The 20,298-nt window shown below is 42.6% G+C and overlaps 1 long non-coding RNA gene across 1 annotated transcript in view; it reads left to right on the plus strand.

Moving 5' to 3' along the window:
- The window catches only part of LOC115654380, a 70,314-nt gene that overhangs the window by 8,106 nt on the left and 41,910 nt on the right, over positions 1 to 20,298 (plus strand). The window contains exon 2 of the long non-coding RNA XR_004001185.1: positions 6,526 to 6,632. This is a non-coding gene — a long non-coding RNA (uncharacterized LOC115654380). The remainder of the gene's footprint in view (positions 1 to 6,525; positions 6,633 to 20,298) is intronic.

A 20,298-nucleotide genomic window follows, 5' to 3' on the forward strand; every position in this document is an offset into this window, starting at 1 on the left:
GGAGAGATCGCATGCAGCCAAGCAGTTAAATGCTGTATCTGCAAGAAGCTTCTGTGGTTGTGTGAAACTGATACACCTCTACCCAGATATAACGCGACCCAATATAACACCAATTCGGATATAATGTGGTAAAGCAGTGCTCCAAGGGGGCTGCACAGTGGATCAAAGCAAGTTCGATATAATGTGGTTTCGCCTATAACGCGGTAAGATTTTTTGGCTCCCGAGGACAGCGTTATATTGGGGTAGAGGTGTACCTATATCTCAGCACTTCTGACCATGTATTTCAACCTGACACCGCAATTCAGGCAGATCAGGGAGAAGTGATATCAACAAATTTTTAGTGGCAGTGAATAGTCCCTGTAACTCAGCTCTTTAGATGTTTCACACGTATCATGCCAACCACAGCCTTGGCACTATGAAATTAGATTGTAGGTCCCTCTAATCCAATATCCAGTTCAGCTGGACCTTGATACTAGCACTCCAGGCTGATTGAGGCAGTATATGTTACTTTATACTTTCCATCCTTTACTGTCATTTAAAAGCATTCTCACTCCACTGTGATCATCAGCCATTAATAATGGAGTAGGCATGGGAAGGGATGGCTGGCTTTATATGAAGATGGTTATGAGGACACACAACAGTGGAGGTAAGTGGTAACCATGGGGAAAAGGAAGTCCCCCACAAAAACAGTAATGTGTGGTAGCATTGCTCAGTTAAACAAGACTCGATCCTGTGAAGTGTTAAGTACCTTCAGTTCCTGTTGATTTCAGGAAATCAGGTTCATCATGCAGAGCACAGTGTGTTTGCCCTTCTCTTCCCTATGCCCAGCACCTCAGGATGCTGTGTAACAAAATAAGGACCATTAAAATAATTACCGAGCTCATCTGAAAAAACTTTGGAAGACAACAAGAGCCTGTAAATTGCTCTCAGATGTAGAAACTCAAGGAACTAAGCTATTGTAATACAGAGTTTCCCAAGGTCGTGGGTGACCTATATCTGGGGAGAGGAGTTACACAGTAGTGATCCGGGCCCAAGAAATGTCAGATATGAGTTGGTTTACAAGGGGAGTGTATCCTGGCTCCTTTACCATAAGGATAATCAGTGCATATGGTCTATGCACATATCGGATTGCTTTTTTAGGGTTTTGCTCAGTCCCATCAATATGGTCTTTGCACACACTAGTTTATTAATGTATGGTTGCACATGATTTAGTTGGGGATGGTGGACTAGATGACATCCTGAGGTCCTTTCCAACCCTGACATTCTGTGATTCTATGATAAGCATTGTACTGCCAGTGTGGATCTTATATTTATGTAGAGCACCTTTCATCTGCCATGTGGCCAACCCAAAGTGCTCAAAAATCATAAGATTAGCTTAAAAATCATGATTTTTAAAATAATAAATGTTAGGTTCTTTACATTTGCCTTCTGGTTTCAAAATCTGAATCTTTAGGGTATACTTCTGCACCTCTATTACATTTTCAAACTTTTTTTCGCTACCACGAAGAATACAAGTTTACTTTTTTTCTTTTTAATGAGAGCTGAGACTCCCACAAAATCACTCGACTCCAGGAGCTGGGTCTTTAAGAAAAACAACAAATATTGTGAGAATTGGCAACCTTGCAACTGGAGGGCTTCCAAAGCACTTAAGAATTTCACTGTTGAATCTTTAACATGAAAACCCCTTCACAAGTTCATTACTAAACAAGTCTCCACAAATGTCCTGTCTCTCTTTGTATAGCAATTGACTTTTTGGTCAAAGGTGGAGACTGTAGCCTATAAAGGTGAGGCTTGCTTATGTTATATAGAAATGTGTTGTAATGTAAGTAGGCCCAAAATTTTAATTCCTAAAAATAGGCTTGACAATAGTCAAGTGAGGCCTGGTAAAATATGAGTGAAGTAAAGTAAGACAACTCAGAAGCAAGTTAGAGAGATAAGTGAGGACATAAATCCCAGATCATATTGTAAACCTGTTTTGGTCCTGTTTTTTACAATTGTTTTAAATATGTTTTTAATGTTTATGAAAATGTGGTCTGTATTGATAGTTCTTGGCATGATATTTCTGCAGATGTTAATTAAGATGATGTTTAATCTTAAACAGCCAGTGAAAAAGTAGAAAATATTTAATGATGGTGAAAAGGTAGATTGATTGTTAGTTAAGGAGTGTTGTTATATGAGATTATAAAAAGACTGGCATGCTAATTTTAGATTAGACACACCCATCCATCATCAAGGAAACATTAGAGAAAGGGTTATACCCACTCTGTTCATTTAGGGACTGATCATCCCTACAAATATCATTTCATCTTAGAATGCGAATATCAGTACAGTGTGTGATTCTATTGTAATGCCCGATTGCTTAACTAACTATTTTATATTAAATAAAAAAAATTAATTTTATCACTGTGTCATTCATAGAGGCCAATGGAAAGACACCTACTGAATCCAATGGGTGCTGGATCAGGCCCTAAAAACAGCAAGGGAGTGATGTCATAAATGGGCTGCTGGCTCAACTCTCTCCCCACAACATACCTGCCCATTGTGTACAAATTGCTTTACTTTTCCTGTTTTATTAAAGTTCTCAGTACTGCCAGCCCCAAGCATTCAAAAATCATGTCAGGCCCTCCCCAAATCATGTGACTGGCTGACAAAAATCATAGATTTTATTTAATAAATGTGGAGTTCTTTTTATTGACATTTGATTCCTGAACCTTTTGGGTATACTCGCTTCACATTTTCACAACTAAGAGGACTAAAGACTTACATTTTTAAGTGAAAGCTTAAATTGTCAAGCATTCTCTTGATTTCAGGAGCTGGGACTATAAGAAATTCACCAAAAATCCAGAGATGTGATCAAATCACAAAAGTTAGTAACACTGCTTCTTATGCTGCATCCATAATTGTGGTATATGAGCGAGTCAGCTCTTTGCTACCTTTTCTTGGCTGATTGCTGTAATTACTACCAAAAAAAGATGTTAAAAGAAAGTATTTAGGCTGCAAAAGTGAACCACAGAAGAACAGCTGCATAGAATTTATGGCACTCTGAGGGTATGGAGCAGTCTACCAACATCAAAGAAATTGCTGGATCAGTGCCTTAATCACTAAAGTAAGCAGATATGACTCAATACACAGAGTAGCAGTTCTGTTAATTAAGTAGGCAGTGCTGTTGTAAGCCATTTGGGTCCCAGGATATTAGAGAGACAGGGTGGGTGGAGTGACCTGAAGAAGAGCTCTATGTAAACCCAAAAGCTTGTCTCTCTCACCAACAGAAGTTGATCCAATGAAAGATATTGCCTTCCCCACCTCGTCTCTCTACGGCTATATCTACACTGCACACCTTACAGTGGCACAGCTGTTCTGCTTCAGCCATGCCACTGTAACGTATGCTACGTAGCTGCTCTTTGTCGGCTGGAGAAAGCTCTCCTACTGACACAATAAAACCACCCCCAACGAATGGTGTCAGGAGAGTGTCTCCCACCAACAAAGTGCTGTCCACACCGGCGCTTTTTGTTGGTAAAACTTTTTGTCGGTCGGGAAGGATTTTTGACACCCCTGACTGGCAAAAGTTTTACTAACAAAAGTGCAGCGCAGACATGGCCTCAGTAAGGAAGATTGAGCTTTACAGAGACACCCCCCAGCCTCCCCCCCCCCCCCCCGTGCAACTGCAATCACATTTTAGGAGCCTGACAAACAACAAAAACAAAGAAATTCGTAGGGCTCTTGCTTCCTCCTTATCTCATCTAGTTTTCATGGTATTTAAAGGAATGTCAGATGACTCTGTGTTTGTTAGGTACAATGGGATATGTTAAGGTCCACACAGCTGCCTTTCTTGTGAATTTTCCAGCTTCCAGTGGTGTTAAAGATTAAACATGTTTTCAATATTTTTGTATGGATGTTCACTGAAGTTATTGGGTTCTGTGTGGATACAGCAGCCTTCACAGAAGTTGCAGGATTGGTGCCTACACTACATTTTATTTTATTTTTTTACTCCTGCTGGCACTGCAGAGCATATTTAATTATATGAGAGTAAGCTAGAGTCTGACCTGGCTCACATATCATCAGGAGAATGGTTAACTAACATCCTAATCCTGCAACTGGGGCCATTATCAGCAAATCTTTGCCCCTATGCCAAGTCCCATGAGCTCTAGTTGCATATAGGAGTTCAAACACGTGAATCTGATTGCAGGTTTGGGCTTAAGTTCTGATGGCAGAAGCTTCATTGCTGGTGCATGAGCCAGAAAGAACACAGCTTGACTTTTAAATCCCAGGTTGAGTGTGCAAGACTGGCATTTAGACAAACCATAATTTTATTTGTAAATTCACTCTCTAAATCATTAAGAGAAAATAAACCTGGAAATCTAAGGCCTGGTCTACACTACGAGTTTATTTCTAATTTAGCAGTATTAAACCGAATTAACACTGCACCCGTCCCCACAACGAAGCACTTTAATTCGATAAAGGGCTCATAATATCGATATCTGTACTCCTCCCCGACGAGGGCAGTAGCGCTGAAATCAGTATTGCGATTTCGAATTAGGGTTAGTGTGGCCACAATTCAATGGTATTGGTCTCCGGGACCTATCCCACAGTGCACCATTGTGACTGCTCTGGACAGCAATCTGAACTCGGATGCACTGGCTAGGTAGACAGGAAAAGCCCTGCGAATTTTTGAATTTCATTTCCTATATGCCCAGTGTGGAACGCTGATCAGCACAGGTGACCATGCAGTCCCCAGAATCAAAAAAGAGTTCCAGCATGGACCGTACAGGAGATACTGAATCTGATCTTTGTATGGGGAGATGGATCTGTTCTATCAGAACTCCCTTCCAATAGACAAAATGCCAAAACGTTTGAAAAAAATCTCCCAGGCTATAATGGACAAAGGCCACAACAGGGACTCAACACAGTGCTGAAACTTAAGGAACTGACACAGGCGTACCAGAAAGCCAGAGAATGAAATGGACACTCACGGAGGGAGGGGCGACTGACGACCATAGCTATCCCACAGTTCCCGCACTTTCTGAAAACCGTTTGAATTCTTGGCTGAGCTCCCAAAGCCTGAAGGGTCAAAAAATTGTCACGGGTGGTTCAGGGTATATGTTGTCGTCCACTCCCCCGCCTGAAAGCAAAGGGAAAAAAATCCTTTCTTGCCTTTTTTCAATGTCACCGTATGTCTACTGGATGCTGCTGGCAGACGCAGAGCTGCAGCGCTACACAGCAGTATCCCCTTCCCTTGCCTTGCGGATGGCAGACGGTACATTATGATTGATATCCATCATTGTCATCCTGTGAGTGCTCCTGGCTAGCCTCGAGGAGGTCGGCCAGGGGCGCCTGGGCAAAAATGGGAATGACTTCCAGGTCATTCTCTTCCTTAAGTGCTGTCTAATGGAGATTCAGTCCTGCCTGGAATATCATAGTAGCTGGAGGCTGCCCTCCCCTCCCCCCTTTGATCTCTGCTTGCAGAGGCAGTAAAGTCAGTGTTGTTTCAAATTCATGCATTCTTTATTACTTCATCACACAAATGGGGGGATAACTGCCACGGTAGCCCAGGAGGGGTAGGGGAGGAGGGAGGTAACGGGTGATGTTGTTGCAGGGGCATCCCCTAGAATGGCATGCAGCTCATCATTTCTGGGGGATGTCTGGGGCTCTGATGCAGAGTGGCCATTTGCCTCTCTGGTTCTTTAGTAGGCTTGCCTGATAGTCTAGGCAGGACTGATTCTCCCTTTAGACAAAACTTAAAGAAAGGAATGACTTGGGGAGTCATACCCATTTTTGTCCATGATCCCCTGGCTAACCTCACCGAGGCCGGCCAGGAGCACCCATGACAGCAGCAGACAGTACAGTATAACTAGTAACCATCATTGTCAACTTGCAAAGCAGCAGATGGTACAGTGTGGTTAGTAACTGTCTTTGCTAACTTGCAAAAGGCAAGAGGATGCTGCTGTGTAGCTGCAGTACCGCGTCTGTTAGCAACATCCAGTAGACATATGGTGAGAGGGAAAAAAGGCTGAGTGGGCTCCATGGTTGCCATGCTATGGCATCTGCCCTGGCAATCCAGGGAAAAGGGCGCAAAATGATTGTCTGCCATTGCTTTCACGGAGGGAGGATTGAGTGACGACATTTACCCAGAATCACTTGCGACACTGTTTTTGCATTGGGATCTCAACCAAGAATTCCAATGGGCAGGGGAGACTGCGGGAACTATGAGATAGCTATGGAATAGCTACCCACAGTGCAACGCTCCGGAAATCGACGCTAGCCTTGGTACCTGGACGCACACCACCGAATTAATGTGCTTAGTGTGGCCGGGTGCATTCGACTTTAATCTGATTCCAAAAAAATGGTTTCTGTAAAATTGGAATAATCCCATAGTGTAGACATATCCTAAGATGCCAATTTTACAGAGTCATTTTTCAAAGTAGAACTGCACTTTCAAGTAGCTCTGCCCCCCTCCTGAAATCATTCCTGTCAAAACCTTGAGGAACTATTTTTTTTTCTTTTTTCCAATTTTAAATCTCCATCAAGGCTCTGGAGCTGCAACCATCATCCTTCCAGCTGAGGAAATTCCTGTGGAGCCAAGCTTCTCAATATTGTTCCTTATCAACCGGAAAGGTCTCTGCTGAATCACACAGGTTAGCCCTGGGCTAGGAGTAAGAGCTGAAGTCTAGACAGGAATCAAATTGTGGTCTGCACGTAGCAGTGTGCCTAGACTGGCCACACTTCCAGTGTTTTTTTTAGGGTGGGAAAATTCATTCAGATCCCCATTATTTTCTCCTTCATTCCCTCCAACAAGCATTGTCCATGTTTGCAATATGCCAAACCAGCAGCTATGTGCCCTCAGCATTTCAGAACCCTGTAAATGTCAATGATAATTTTCATTTTTAAATAAAAGAAAGGTCTGTCCCTTTTCAATTCAAAGACAACTTTAGAACCTTCAAAATGTAAACTGACCACAGTGACTTACAGTTGATCACAATGCCTTTTTCCTGAAAAATCCAGGGCTATTAATGAGTCTGCCTTTGGACCATCTCTGCACCAGATAGTAGTGGTCCCTAAACAAGGTGCAGAATTTAATTGAGGAGATATAACTGAGTTATTGGAGTAAACAGAGGTAGTGGTGGTGGCTTAATGATGTGTGAGAGGGGGGCATAACTGATTTATTGGTGAGGGTGAATGATTTAGGGGGGAGTGCAATTGTGCAGACATCAATGAAATAGGCTTGGCTTTTGGGAAGCAGTCGCAGAACTGGTACTTTTGACTTGAACTAGTAGGCCTAGTCCTCAGATGAGAAAAATATGGTGGAAATTTTTCATGCCTTATTCTAGATTTATCTTCAAAGCAAATACAATGATCCTGTGGCTGTAATATGTTCTGCCATACACAAATCCTTATATTTTTGCCCCTGAAATGTGGAAGAGAAATTCCTAGTTACTGTCCATATTATATACAGAGTTCTGGAAGATGACAGGGAAGAGAAGTGGTATTTCAGATTTTGAACAAAGACTAATCAGTACCTGTCATAAACAGATAGCTAAGGGTTAATGTTCTTTTACCTGTAAAGGGGTAACACCAGTAACCTGAAACACCTGACCAGAGGACCAATCAGAAAACAAGACTTTTTCAAATCTGGGTGGAGGGAAGTTTTGGGTGTGAGTTCTTTGTTCTTTGTCTTGTGTCTGTGTCCTCTCGGCTCTGAGAGTGATTTTTCTATCTCCAGGCTTTCTAATCTTCTGTTTCCAAGTTGTAAGTACAAGGATAGTAAGACAATAGGTTTATATTGTTTTTTTGTATTTACATGTGTGTAGTTGCTGGAATGTGTCAAATTGTATTCTTTTTGGATAAGGCTGTTTATTCATTTTTTTTCTTTAAGCAATTGACCCTGTATATTGTCACCTTATACAGAGACTATATTTTATGTCCTTTTTCATTCTTTTTATATAAAGCTTTCTTTTTAAGACCTGTTGAAGTTTTTCTTTAGTGGGGACTCCAGGGAATTGAGTCTGCAGCTCACCAGGGAATTGGTGGGAGGAAGAAGTCAGGGGGAAAATCTCTTTGTGTTAGATTTACTAATCCTGACTTTGCATACCCTCAGGGGAGGGGAAAGAGAGATTAGCTCTCTCAGTACTTGTGTTTCGAGGACTGGAAGCAGGGAATCTCCTAGGGTCGTCCAGGGAGGGGAGCCTGGGAGGAAGTAACAAGGGAACAAAGGGAGGGGGTTATTTCCCTTTGTTGTAAGACTCAAGGCATCTGAGTCTGGGGGTCCCCCAGGGAAGGTTTTGGGGAGACCACAGTGAGCTAGGCACTGTATAATTCCTGGCTGGTGGCAGCAATTACCAGGTCCAAGCTAACACCCATATTTTGGATGCTAAGGTCCAGATCTGGGAAGAAATGTTATGACAGTACCACTTGGATTAATTGCCAAAAGAATATACTAGACAGGCAGAGAGAAACTGTACATACATACACATTAGAAAAAACCTGGGGTTTATTGTACTAATTCCGAGCATAATGTAAGACTAACATCATTGCATCTGACCTGTTGTGATACTGTGATATATGCAGAGTGGTCTACATGATGATGTTACATTCAGAATGTCCTGTTTTTCTGAGTCGTCCAAATTGCAGCATATTAAACAAAAATGTTCCCAGGAACATATTTCTCTCTCTTTCTTCCTTTTCAGTTTGAGGATGTAGAAATGCACTGGTAACAAACTTTAGAAAACCTCTCTGCTTTGCTTTTACCCTTTCTTTCTTAACCAGTTCTTTCACTATTGCTCATGTGTACTAGTACTTTACTCCACAAGTAGCCATATTGACATCAGTGAGCTATTTACAGAGTAAAGTGCTACTCAGCTTGAGTAAGAGTGATAGAATCTGGCCCTTAACCAGTTCAAAAATGTTCCCCTTTTACCTATACATATATGATCTTTTTCTAAGTTTAAGGTGAAAACCCACTTTAAAAAATCTGTTAAGACAAAAGTAGACAAACATTTACAGCTGATCCCTTGCTGAAACAGGAATTCCACATTTTCCCCCCATTATAGTAAAAATATCCTTTATGTAGCTCCTCCGTGAGAAAATTTGATGCAACTTCAAGTCATGATTGCTCATGCTATTTTTTCAAAACAATTTACTTCTGAGTTGCTGTGAAACGTGCTACTGTTTTGACACCATTCCAGGGTGCTGATGCTTCTGGATGTCTTGGAAGCCTGGAAAGATGTCCTGAAAGGAAACCTGTTATGAATGTGTTGCCCTTATTAAAAAATAAGTTGCTGAGATAATTGCCTTGGTTGCTTCTGTGCTGACGACAGCGCTGACAAGACTATTTGAAGTTTGTATTCTTTCTTCCATTTGGAATGCAAAGGCGGGGGTGGGGTGGAGTGGGGCGGGGAAACAGGACTGTAGTTGCTTATCAATTTTCTTTTTCCATTTAGTAATAATTAATAATAATTAGCATTTATGTGGGACTTTACATCTTCAAAGCATTATAAAAAAATTGAACCCAATTCTGGGCAGACTTACACTTATTCGAACCTCACTGAAGTCAGTGAAATTACTGAGGATGTAAAGTCAGTGTCATGTTTGGTCCAAAGGCTCATTAATCAGTATGAATGGCCATGGACATGAGTAGTAGCCTTATGTCACTCCCATGGAAAGTAGCTGTTAAATAGGATTGTTCTGTAAAGGATTAGCATGGAGAAAGAGAGCACTATGAAAATTGCTTCAGAATAATAGGAGGTTTTACAAATCAATTTGAATGATAAAAGATACATAAAATGCAGGCTTTTCTGTATCTATATCAGGTAAAGGAATCTGTAGAATTATTAATACTTGTTGCTTTTTGATCTAAATCTATAACTTAAAAACAGATTCAGCCCTGAAGTAAAGAGTGTATAACCTGATTGGCTTCAAACGTGTTTACATCAAGACAGGATTTGATCTGGTATGTTTAAAAGGTAAAAATAATTAACAGTCAAGAACATTTTGTAGTGTTATTTACTCTTCATAGCACACGAACTAGGGGTCACCAAATTAAATTAATAGGCAGCAGGTTTAAAATAAACAATAGGAAGTATTTCTTCACACAACGCACAGTCAACCCATGGAACTCTTTGACAGAGGATGTTGTGAAGGCCAAGACAAAAAAGAACTAGATAATTCATGGAGGAGAGGTCCATCAATGGCTATTAGCCAGGATGGGCAGGGATGGTGTCCCTAGCCTCTGTTTACCAGAAGCTGGGAACAGGCAACAGGGAATGGATCATTTAATGATTACCTGTTCTGTTCATTCCCTCTGGGGCACATGGCAATGTCAAAAGGCAAGATACTGGGCTAGATGGACCTTTGGTCTGACCCAGTATGGCCATTCTTAACATTTTTGCGATGTTAGAACAAGATATTATTATTGGACTGAGCTTATTCCTATTTAATAAAAAAGCTTGTAAGTCTCAGGAGATTACTATAGAATAAAATATCAAGATTGTTATTCTAAATGACATGAGCAAAAGGAAGAAAGGAGAAAATTAATTTAACGTGGGCAAATGAAACTAAATGGAGGCAAGATATGAAATTAAAGAGTGAAACAAACTTCTTTTACCAAATAGATGACAGGATGCAAAGCATAAAAAGAGGGAAGTTAAATCTTAATGGCAGGAATAGGGAAGAGGGTGAAAGGAAAGAAACTGAATACATATTGCAGCAGTCAGGCATCAGCGAGTGCTGAGAAATGTTTCCATTTTACACAAGACAGAAAGTGTGATCTGGGGCCCCGTTTCAGCAGCCAGTCCCTATTCAGTGAAGCACTTAAGCATGAGCTTAAGGCCTGGTCTACACTGGGTGGAGGAATCGATCTAAGATACGCAACTTCAGCTACATGAATAGCGTAGCTGAAGTCGACATATCTTAGATCGAATTAAAATTACTTACTTCGCGTCCTCACATCACTGGATCGACAGCTGCGGCTCCCCTGTCGACTTTGCCTCCACCTCTTGCACTGATGGAGTTCAGATCCAGCGGGTAGTGTAGACGTACCCTAAAAGTCTTATTAACATCAATGGGACTTAAGCATATATTAAAGCCCACAGGGGTGGACTTAAGAATGTGCTTAAATGCTTTGCTGAATTTGGATCTCATACAATACTTTGTGGTTATACAGAAGATTGACAGCAAGAAAAGGGAGTAGAAAATAATCCTGTTTTCACAAATGGGAATGGAGAAATAATTATAATTGCTCGTAATGCAGCCTCAATGCAGCCAGTAAGTCCTTCGGCCTGTGCCACTTCCAGCAGCTCCCATTGGCCCAGAGCAGCGATCTGCGGCCAGTGGGAGCCGCAATCGGCCGGACCTGCGGACGGGGCAGGTAAACATACCGGCCTGGCCCACCAGGGCCTTTCTCTACAGAAGCGGTGACCCCTGTTTGAGAAACCCTGCTCTATACTGACAGGAGAGACCTCTCCCGTCAACATGATAAAACCACCTAAACAAGCGGTGGTAGCTATGTTGGTGGAGAAGCTCTCCTGCCAACATAGTGCTGTGCACAAGGGCTCTCATGACAGCAAAACTTATCTTGATAAGGGGCAGGTGGGTTCATACCCCTGAGCAATGTAAATTTTGCCAACATAAATGGTAGTGTAGACATGGTCTGAGTTAGGTGTCTAAGCTCCTATGCAATAAATGGGGAGAGGCAGGCACTTTAAACTGTGATTCACAAAAGCCAGCATACTAGGCAAGATGCTTCCTAAGCTAGCCCATGGCAGATGCCAACAAGAGGGTTGTGTGGTAAGCCCTGCCCAGTGGTACCAGAACAGGGGAGGCCAGGGGGACATGGCTCTTCTGCTTTTTGAAAGTGAATGGGCTCCTGGCTCCCCACCTGGCCCAGGGCAGGTGGAGGGTCTGCGATTCCATGATGGCTCCCCATAGATGCCCCGTGGCTCTCCTTGACCCAGCTCTGACTGGGGGCAGGGCTTGGAGCCGCAGCCCGGTCATGGTAAGAACCATGAACGCAGCTGTAAAGAGCCATGGATTCTCCTCCTGGGGCTGCTCGTGGAGAATTTGTCACGGCTCCCCACAGCAGCCCAAACCCGCGCAGCTCTTACCATGGCCTAGTTGCGGCTCTGAGACCCCCCCACACCCGACTGGAGCTGGGTCAGGGACAGAGACGCATGGGCAACATTGGGAAGTGGGTCACTCCACCAGGGAGTGGGGACACAGGCAGGGGGCTGCTGCTGCCCCAAGCAAAGAAAAAAAAAACTCCACTTCACTGTAACAACCCCCTGAGCACCGCGCTGCCACACCGAAACAACCCCCCTGAGTGCCTCCTCGCCATGCTGTAAAACCTCCCCGAGTGCCGCGCTGCCCGACAAAACACCCCCCCGAGTGCCGTGCCGCCGTGCTGTAACAACCCCCCCAGTGCCACCCCGCCCTGCCAAAACAACCCACCTGAGCGCCGCGCCGCCGAAAGAGCCCCCCCACGAGCGCTGCACCGCCCTACGGAAACAAACCAAAAAAACCCCTCGAGCTGCCCTGCCGAATTTAAAAAACCCCAAACCCCGAGCGCCGCCCCGCCACCCAAAGATTGGCCACCCCTTACAAGGTACCACCCCAAGCATGTGCTTGGTCGGCTGGTGCCTGGAGCCCCTGCTTTCAGCCCCACCCCACCCCGAGCAGGGGGAGAGGACTCCCCAGCCCCTCTCTGGTTTGACCAAGGGGCAGAGCCTTGGGGGAAAGAGGAGGTGTAGGAGTGGGGCCTCAAGGGAACAGGGGGCCCTGCCCTCCCCACTTTTGGGAACACTCCGATGCCCTTGCCCCTGACCCTGTCTCAGAGATAGGTGTCTGAGTCTGGGCTGCAGGGAGGCATCTGTCTCTGCTTGGGAGTCTCAGCTGTAAACTCTTTCTTGGCAGTAAACAGCTACACTGTTAGCAAGATTAATGGGAAGAAGACTAACTTCCCTCATAACTTTTAGCCCAATGGTTAGGGTACTCACCTGGGTTGTAGGAGACGCCTGGTTCAAATTCCCTTCTGTGTGAGTGGGAATTTGAAGAGGGATCTATTACCTCTGAGGTGAGTCTTCTATCCATTGGGTTATGGGATATTTTGAGGTGAGGTGCTCCCTCAATCTCTCCTGTTGAAGCTGTTGCACTCTGGTTAAATAATTAGTGTCATTGGAGTAGGGGGATTGGCTCCTAGTCTCCCATCCTGCTCTAACCATCAGGTCACAGAATCATTCTCATGCCATGCTCGCTCTCTCTCTCTCACACACACACACACACACTCTCTCTCTCTCTCTCTCATATTGAGTCAGTTAGGCCAGAGAGAGAGTGTGTGTGAGAAAAGGCACATGCATGAGAATGATTCTATAGCTTAGGGGTAAAACTCTGTCAGGAAGTAAAAAACCTAGAGGAAAATGGCATGGCTCAGGAGGGGACTGAGGAGCAGGGGGAGCAGGTACCCTTTGTTTCCCCTACCTACTCTCTGGATATTGTCCCCATCCGTCTCTACCATAAACTAGAGCAGCCCTCAGGCTACTGTAATCTATACTAGCTGCCAACAGTCAAATATAGTTACATTTGACAGCACATCACTGATGCTATATTGTGGGATCATTATGTTGTTGGTATTATGATGATCCAATTAGACAATGAAAGTGAATCAAATATAAACAACGGCGGTTTTTAGAGGTGATGTAACACAAGTGGAATTTAAACAGAGAAATGCAGAGGGAAGGTTTTAAAGATCAAGGAACTGAGCAAATTCTGAAAAAAACGAACTCAGTCAAAAGGCAAGCAGGTAAAAACAAACATTCATCTACGTATCGGCTCTTCTGTGACTTAAGCCTTCCAAATGAGTTGAGGTTTCCTTTGTCCACTTTCTACTAGATATTGTGCCTAATATCTTCCAATTCTCAGATTAACACCAGCTGCTAGTACCTTCGCTAGCAATTTCAGCAGAGGCCAATAACTGAATAAGTGAGATGAAGTTCCAGTTTGGAGAAACCCTGTTTTTTGGTCCTTTAAAATTAGATCAGCAGAGGTGAATATGCTGTCAGGAACAACCCCACAGCAACAGGAGAACGGATTAAATGGGCTAATACAGTATGTGTTTTCCATCTTTAATTTTATAATAACCTAATAATGATTATTGATCGTAGTCTTTATTACTTCCTTCCGTCTGCTTTTCTATTTTTATAAAGATTTTTCTGTTCAGCTCTTTATTTAGATATCTCGGGTAAGCCAGGGTGACTCTTTTTGTCCTACTTGTTTTCACACTTGCAAGTAAAAACCACAGAAGACTGCATGAGCGGGAATAAGTGATTCATATTTCAAAGGGCTAAAATAAACATTAACTCAGAGCTCTCAAATGTTTTACCCAGAATTATCAAGTACTTGAAATAAACTTTGTTAACTGTTAACCAGTAGGTTGAATCCTGGTCATTTTCTGGAAAGGATATTGCCTAAGAGTGAACTTGATTTGCGACCTTGACACCACTGAGTTTGAGACTGGAGCCAAAAGGGGTTGGAAAGAAGGAAGAAAAAGTTAATTTTTTCTCTTTACTAAAGATTATTATTTTTGTAGCTGTTTACAGTCCTTAAAGTTTCCCTTATTTTGAGTTTATGTAATTTATAAGAATATAGCATTATAATTATGGGTGACAGTAATCGCTTGTGAGACACTGCTCACCAATGTGTGTGAAGGGGCTCACAGTCTTGCCCTTAGTTTTGACTGTAACTTTTGTCTGGATGAACTGACAACATTACATTTGTCTTGATTACAGTTCTATTTTTATAGACAACATAACACAATAAAAGTCCCTTTAGACCACTGATTCTCAACCAGGGGTACATGTACCCTTGGGGGTACACAGAGGTCTTTCGGGAGTACATCAACTCATCTAGAGATTTTCCTAGTTTTACAGCAGGCTACATAAAAAGCACTAGCAAAGTCAGTACAAACTAATATTTCATACTGACAATGACTTTTTTATACTGCTCTATATACTATACACTGAAATGTAAGTACAATATTTATATTCCAATTGATTTATTTTATAAATGTATGGTAAAAATGAGAAAGTCCGCAATTATTCAGTACTAGTGTGCTATGTTACTTTTGTATTTTTATGTCTGATTTTGTAAGCCAGTAGTTTTTAAGTGACGTGTAATTTGGGTGTATGCAAAACAAATCAAACTCCTGTGAGGGGTACAGCAATCTGGAAAGGTCGAGAGCCACTGCTTTAGACCACCTTCTTCAGCTTCTGTAAAATATGTTTCATTATGTTAATATATGACAACTGTACGTTAATAATGACAGCTATTTTGTTGACATTTCACACTCCTCAGAACTGAAACTGCTTTGTACCTCTAGCAGACTTGGAACTACTTGAACTCACATTGGTGATCCCTTACTGATTGTAGTAGTAACACTGAAGTCAGTGGGACTACTGCTGTAAGTGCTCACAAATGAGAGTAATTGTGACACAAATCTAGCCCTTGGATTTTCCTTGAACTGAGATAATTTCCTTTTTACTTGTGACAAGCCACAATCTTCTTTTATTATATGACTGGATGACCATAGTTGATGAAGAGTGAGTAGCATATTTCTGATTCTTTCACAACATAAAGACTTTCATTTTGTACCAGATATTCCTAATGGTTGCATTAATTGTGCTGTTGTTTATTAATGATTCTAAGTGATTTAAATAAAATTGTAGCAAAAAAGCACCTTTTCTATTACTTGATGCAAATTTTTATATTATTAAATCTGTAAAAATCCTTAATAAGACTGAACTTGTCCAGTTACATCTTCCTTTATTTATTCTGCAGGCAATTAACAGTAGTCATGGTTTTTGAAATCTTTTTTTAACTTCACAAAGGTTGCAATTCTGCTAGGAGCTGAGCACCTCCTGCAAGGTGCTAAATGCAGACAATTCCCATTGACACCTGTGGGAATATAGCCTCAGGTTAGATCTGAGTGAATTACAGTGTTAAATTATTTGGATTTTAACATAAGTAATAGGCCCAAAATATGTGACCAAAAAGAATAAAATCTTGAGAAAAAGGAATTGTTTGTGTTAAACCTGCAATATCCTTGGAAATACCAGTGCTAGCTTATTTAAGGTTAGGGCTAAGCAATAGAAATAAAAAAAAAACGTGGTTAATTGGGCACCAAGTGCAATAAATACTTGGTTAGAAATGCTTAGTTCAGTAGTTGGAAAAAATGCAGCAAAATAAGATAAAAAGAAAACTCTGAAGAGAGCAAAGTGCAGCCCTAAATTGCTCCAGCTGACTTTGGCTATGGTCCAAGGACTAATAATAACATCACTTGTTTATTATAGTGTACTAAAAGCAAGGTTTTCTCTTCTTTGTCTGAGCTTTCCTTACTGCCCTGCAGTCATGCCAGGATGGGAAGATACCTCCCAGGAGTGAATATGTTGGTCAATGCTTATCACTGTATTGTTACTAAGATAAAGAATATAAGAATGTATATGTTTATATTGACATTTTGGATCTAATCAATACCAAGGGGACTTTCGACTAAATCAAGGAATCCTTGTGTGGAAACTGAGTCACAGCAAAGCTTAATAAACTTCTTAGGAAAATTATTTACAACAACATGAATGGGTAAGAAGGTGCTCAGCGCCTCACAAGAGACACCTTGCAGAATGTAACCCTATTAGATGAAGTTAGTAGAAAATGCTCCGTGTCTGGCCCTTATATAGATAAAGTTGACTGCTGCATGATTTCATTTATATTTGCCACTCAGAGGAATAAAACTCATTCCTCTATACTCTTTTAAAAAGATATTTTTAAAAATATTTTCCGTGGTATTAGGGAACATAAGAACTGCTAGACTGGATCCAATCCATGGCTGATCTACTCCAGTATCCTGTCTCCAACAGTGGTTGCAATCAGATGTGTCAGAAGTCAGGGCAAGAAACCCCCACAGTGGACAAATGAAGGTCTCATCCTAATCCAGCATTTCTCAAATGCAGCCATTTTGGCCACATGCAGCCACCAGGGGCTTTTCTTGCAGCCACAGCACTCCTGGGTGGTGATTGGGGGAAGAGGGACAAAGCAGTGGCCCCTTCCCCAGGACTGCCAGCAGGTGCTGGTCCATGCCCCCTTCTGGAGCCACAAACACTGTAGGAGCAGGCAACCAGTGTGAGTTCCCCACCTTTCCAGGGGAAGTGGGGCTCGGGCTTCAGTTCTAGGGTGGTGGGTGTGTGGTGGTGGGCTCCAGCCCCCAGCCACAGGCCTTTGGGCTCTGGAGCTGGGGATTCGGTCCTGGGCTCACCCCCACACATCACCCCTCCCCCTGCTGCCTCCTCCAGTCCCCAGCTGTACAGCGGGACCCCAGACTCTGGCTCCAGGCTCAACCTCTACCCCGCCATGGCCCTGACCCCCACTGCTGCCTCCAGTCCCTTCATCGCCCCTGGAGAGACACAAACACAGAAGGATCACACGTTTCTACTTAGGTGAAGGACTGAGATCTGGATGTATAGGATCAACTCCCTCCCTAAAATTGCACTAAAGGCTTTTTCTGATCCTTGTAGCCCCTCCACAGGATAAATAGAATAATCTGGCCTACTGTCAGCATTATGTTATGCAGACTCCCACTCCATTCTCTGACTGTCCACTATTTGAACACATTGGGAATTTGAGCAGGCACAGAGATGTTGTGATCATGGCTCCCTTAGGAGTAGCATGGAAGCACTGGGTCTCCAGTCAAATGTACCAGTCTTACATAGATGCCTTAAGATATACACAATTTTTCCCATGGATCTTGGGCACCAATGAATTAAGAAAGCCATGCTCCCTGCCTGCTCTGTCAGGGATGGAATAATCAATTAGATGGTTCAGATAAAATTCCACTAGCTGAAATTTTAGGCATTTCCTAATTCTTCCAAGAGGGAATGCTTTGTGCTTAATACATGGTTTTAACTGGTACAAAGTCTTATGCAACAGGCAGTAATCTTTTAATGTATGTTAAATGATGTCTTAAAACGTTCATTGGTCAAAGGTGATATGGAATTAATATTGAAAGATGGTCACACACACACAAAGTATCTATCTTATATTTTAATTACTTTTTGGCAGTCATTCCTAGAAAACTATGTACATCAACCAGAGGTTGTGTGTATTATTTTATATATTATTTATATTAAAGTGGTACCCAAAACGTGCTAGATACTTTACAGACACATAGGAAGACAGTCCTGGTCCCAAACAAAACTAGATAATCAGGAGATACCTCCTGCGGTACCAAGATCCACTGTCTAATTTGTCCAAAGATACTAGCATGTGGTTTTTGAGGTGTTGGAAAAAAACCTTTATTGTCTCACCTGACCCTTCCCCACAGTCTCAGAGCAGCTGAACTGTAAACATTACAATGTCAGGAATTAGTTGAATCTGTCAGCTTTATCTTATACTGTTTCCTTCTCAACCTATTGAAACCTTTTAATGGGAATTTTGGGGTAGTAACATAGCTTTTGTTTGAGCAGTGGGGGAATAGCAAGATTCAGAGTATACTGAGGATGCCCTGGGCCTCTGTTCTGCATGGGTGTGCTGTGATCTGCAGGATCTCCCTGCAAATCTCAGAACATTAGCCGGTTAGGAAGTTCAGGCCCACTGCCTGTTCCACAAGGGAGGCAAACTCAGCTGCTCCAAGGGAATTCCATGAGTTGGCACTCCTGGTGTTTCCTGGTCATTTGAGTGTGTGTTTCTTGTTTTATTCTCAAGTTTCACATCGACACAAGAATCAGCTTTGCATACTCAATATTTGCTTCAGCTAAAGCCCCACAAGGTGGCAGCAAGCATTTTCCTATATGTTTCTGAGAATTCTATAAAGTGCTAGTTTCTAAATACAGGCATGTGGTTTTGTTACAGGAAACAAATAATTAAAAATGGGAGTTTGCTTCTCTGTCAGAGCTTGTGAAGAACCTTCAATTAGAACTTGTGCTGGTCCTTAAATACTTTGGAGTTCTATTCCATCAGGCCCTATCGTCTGGACTGAGAGAATATTGACCAAATTCTGCTTTTACATCAATGCAACTTCATTGAGATAGCACCAGTGTAACCAAGAGCAGAATTTGTCCCCTTGAAGTTAGCTAGTTTGAAGAACCACGCTAAACAGTTTAGGTTGCTGCATGGAGTAGTATGGGATGAAAGAGACATTTAAACATGTTTACTGAGAACCCTTTCAGCAGCTAGTTACATACGTATTTTCGTGCAGTCATCTGAAACCAGTGAGTGATTCTTTTGATCACTGGCTCTGCTTATTAGAAGTGCCTGTAAACAATTTTTTGAGTCCCTGTAGCCTCATGGCTGTGCACAATGTTATCATGAATGAGACTCAGCCAACCTGCCTGTAGTTTTCCTATGTTCCTCCTCACAGAATGACTCTCAAGGCCCCTACAAACTCCTAACTTTGAATTCTTTTGGGACAGTTTGGGCCACATAAATAAACTCATCCACTGCCCCCTCTATAAGTCTATTCAGCTGACACTCCCAGAAAAGCTTTGGGAAACTGATAAGCCTTACAGTGTGGCCTGAAAGTTTTAAAATCTGGACTGTTGGACCAAAGGGAAAAACAAGTTCAAGAGATGAAGACCCCGCACTAAACTGCCCTTCTATCCACTCCACCTATTTAAACCAGAGGGCTGTTAGCTTGGGTGACTCCGTTGATTACAGTTACCATGTTGTGATGTATTGAGAAAGGCGGCCTTTAAGGTAGGCAGCACCCAAACCGCACAGGGACTCAAACTATAAACATCACATTAAAATCAATTGGCAGCGAAAACAGGTGCATACTATGGATGCGATATCTCTGAGCCTGCCTAATCCTGAGTTATCTCTGAGCCCCAGCCTACTTAAACCTGGTTAGTCAACCCTGAGTTACCCGGTATCTGAGCCTGCTTAAGCCTGAGGAGTCATCCTTGAGCCAGAGAGCGTGACAATTACCTGAATGTCTTGTGGTAGGCCCCATGCCATTCAAGCCGGATTGAGCCAAACTTGGGTTTAGCTCTACTCAGCTGATCCCAAAGAGAGTGTATAGGCTCCTAAAGGAAGCAGTCTTTCTAGGATAAGTATACACAACAATGAAAAACTTGCCGCTGGCCCGTGCCAGCCAATTCGGGCTCAGGGGGCTTGGGCTATAGGGCCAGTTCATTGCTGTGTAGACTTCCAGGCTCTAGGACCCTGCGAGGTGGGAGGATCCTAGAGCTTGAGCTCCAGCCCGAGCCCAGAAGCCTACATTGCAGTGAAACAGCACTGCAGCCTGAGTTGGCTGGCACGGGCCAGCCA

Source organism: Gopherus evgoodei, chromosome 1 (assembly GCF_007399415.2).
Source record: "Gopherus evgoodei ecotype Sinaloan lineage chromosome 1, rGopEvg1_v1.p, whole genome shotgun sequence".
In the NCBI taxonomy this organism is placed as follows: Eukaryota; Metazoa; Chordata; order Testudines; family Testudinidae; genus Gopherus; species Gopherus evgoodei.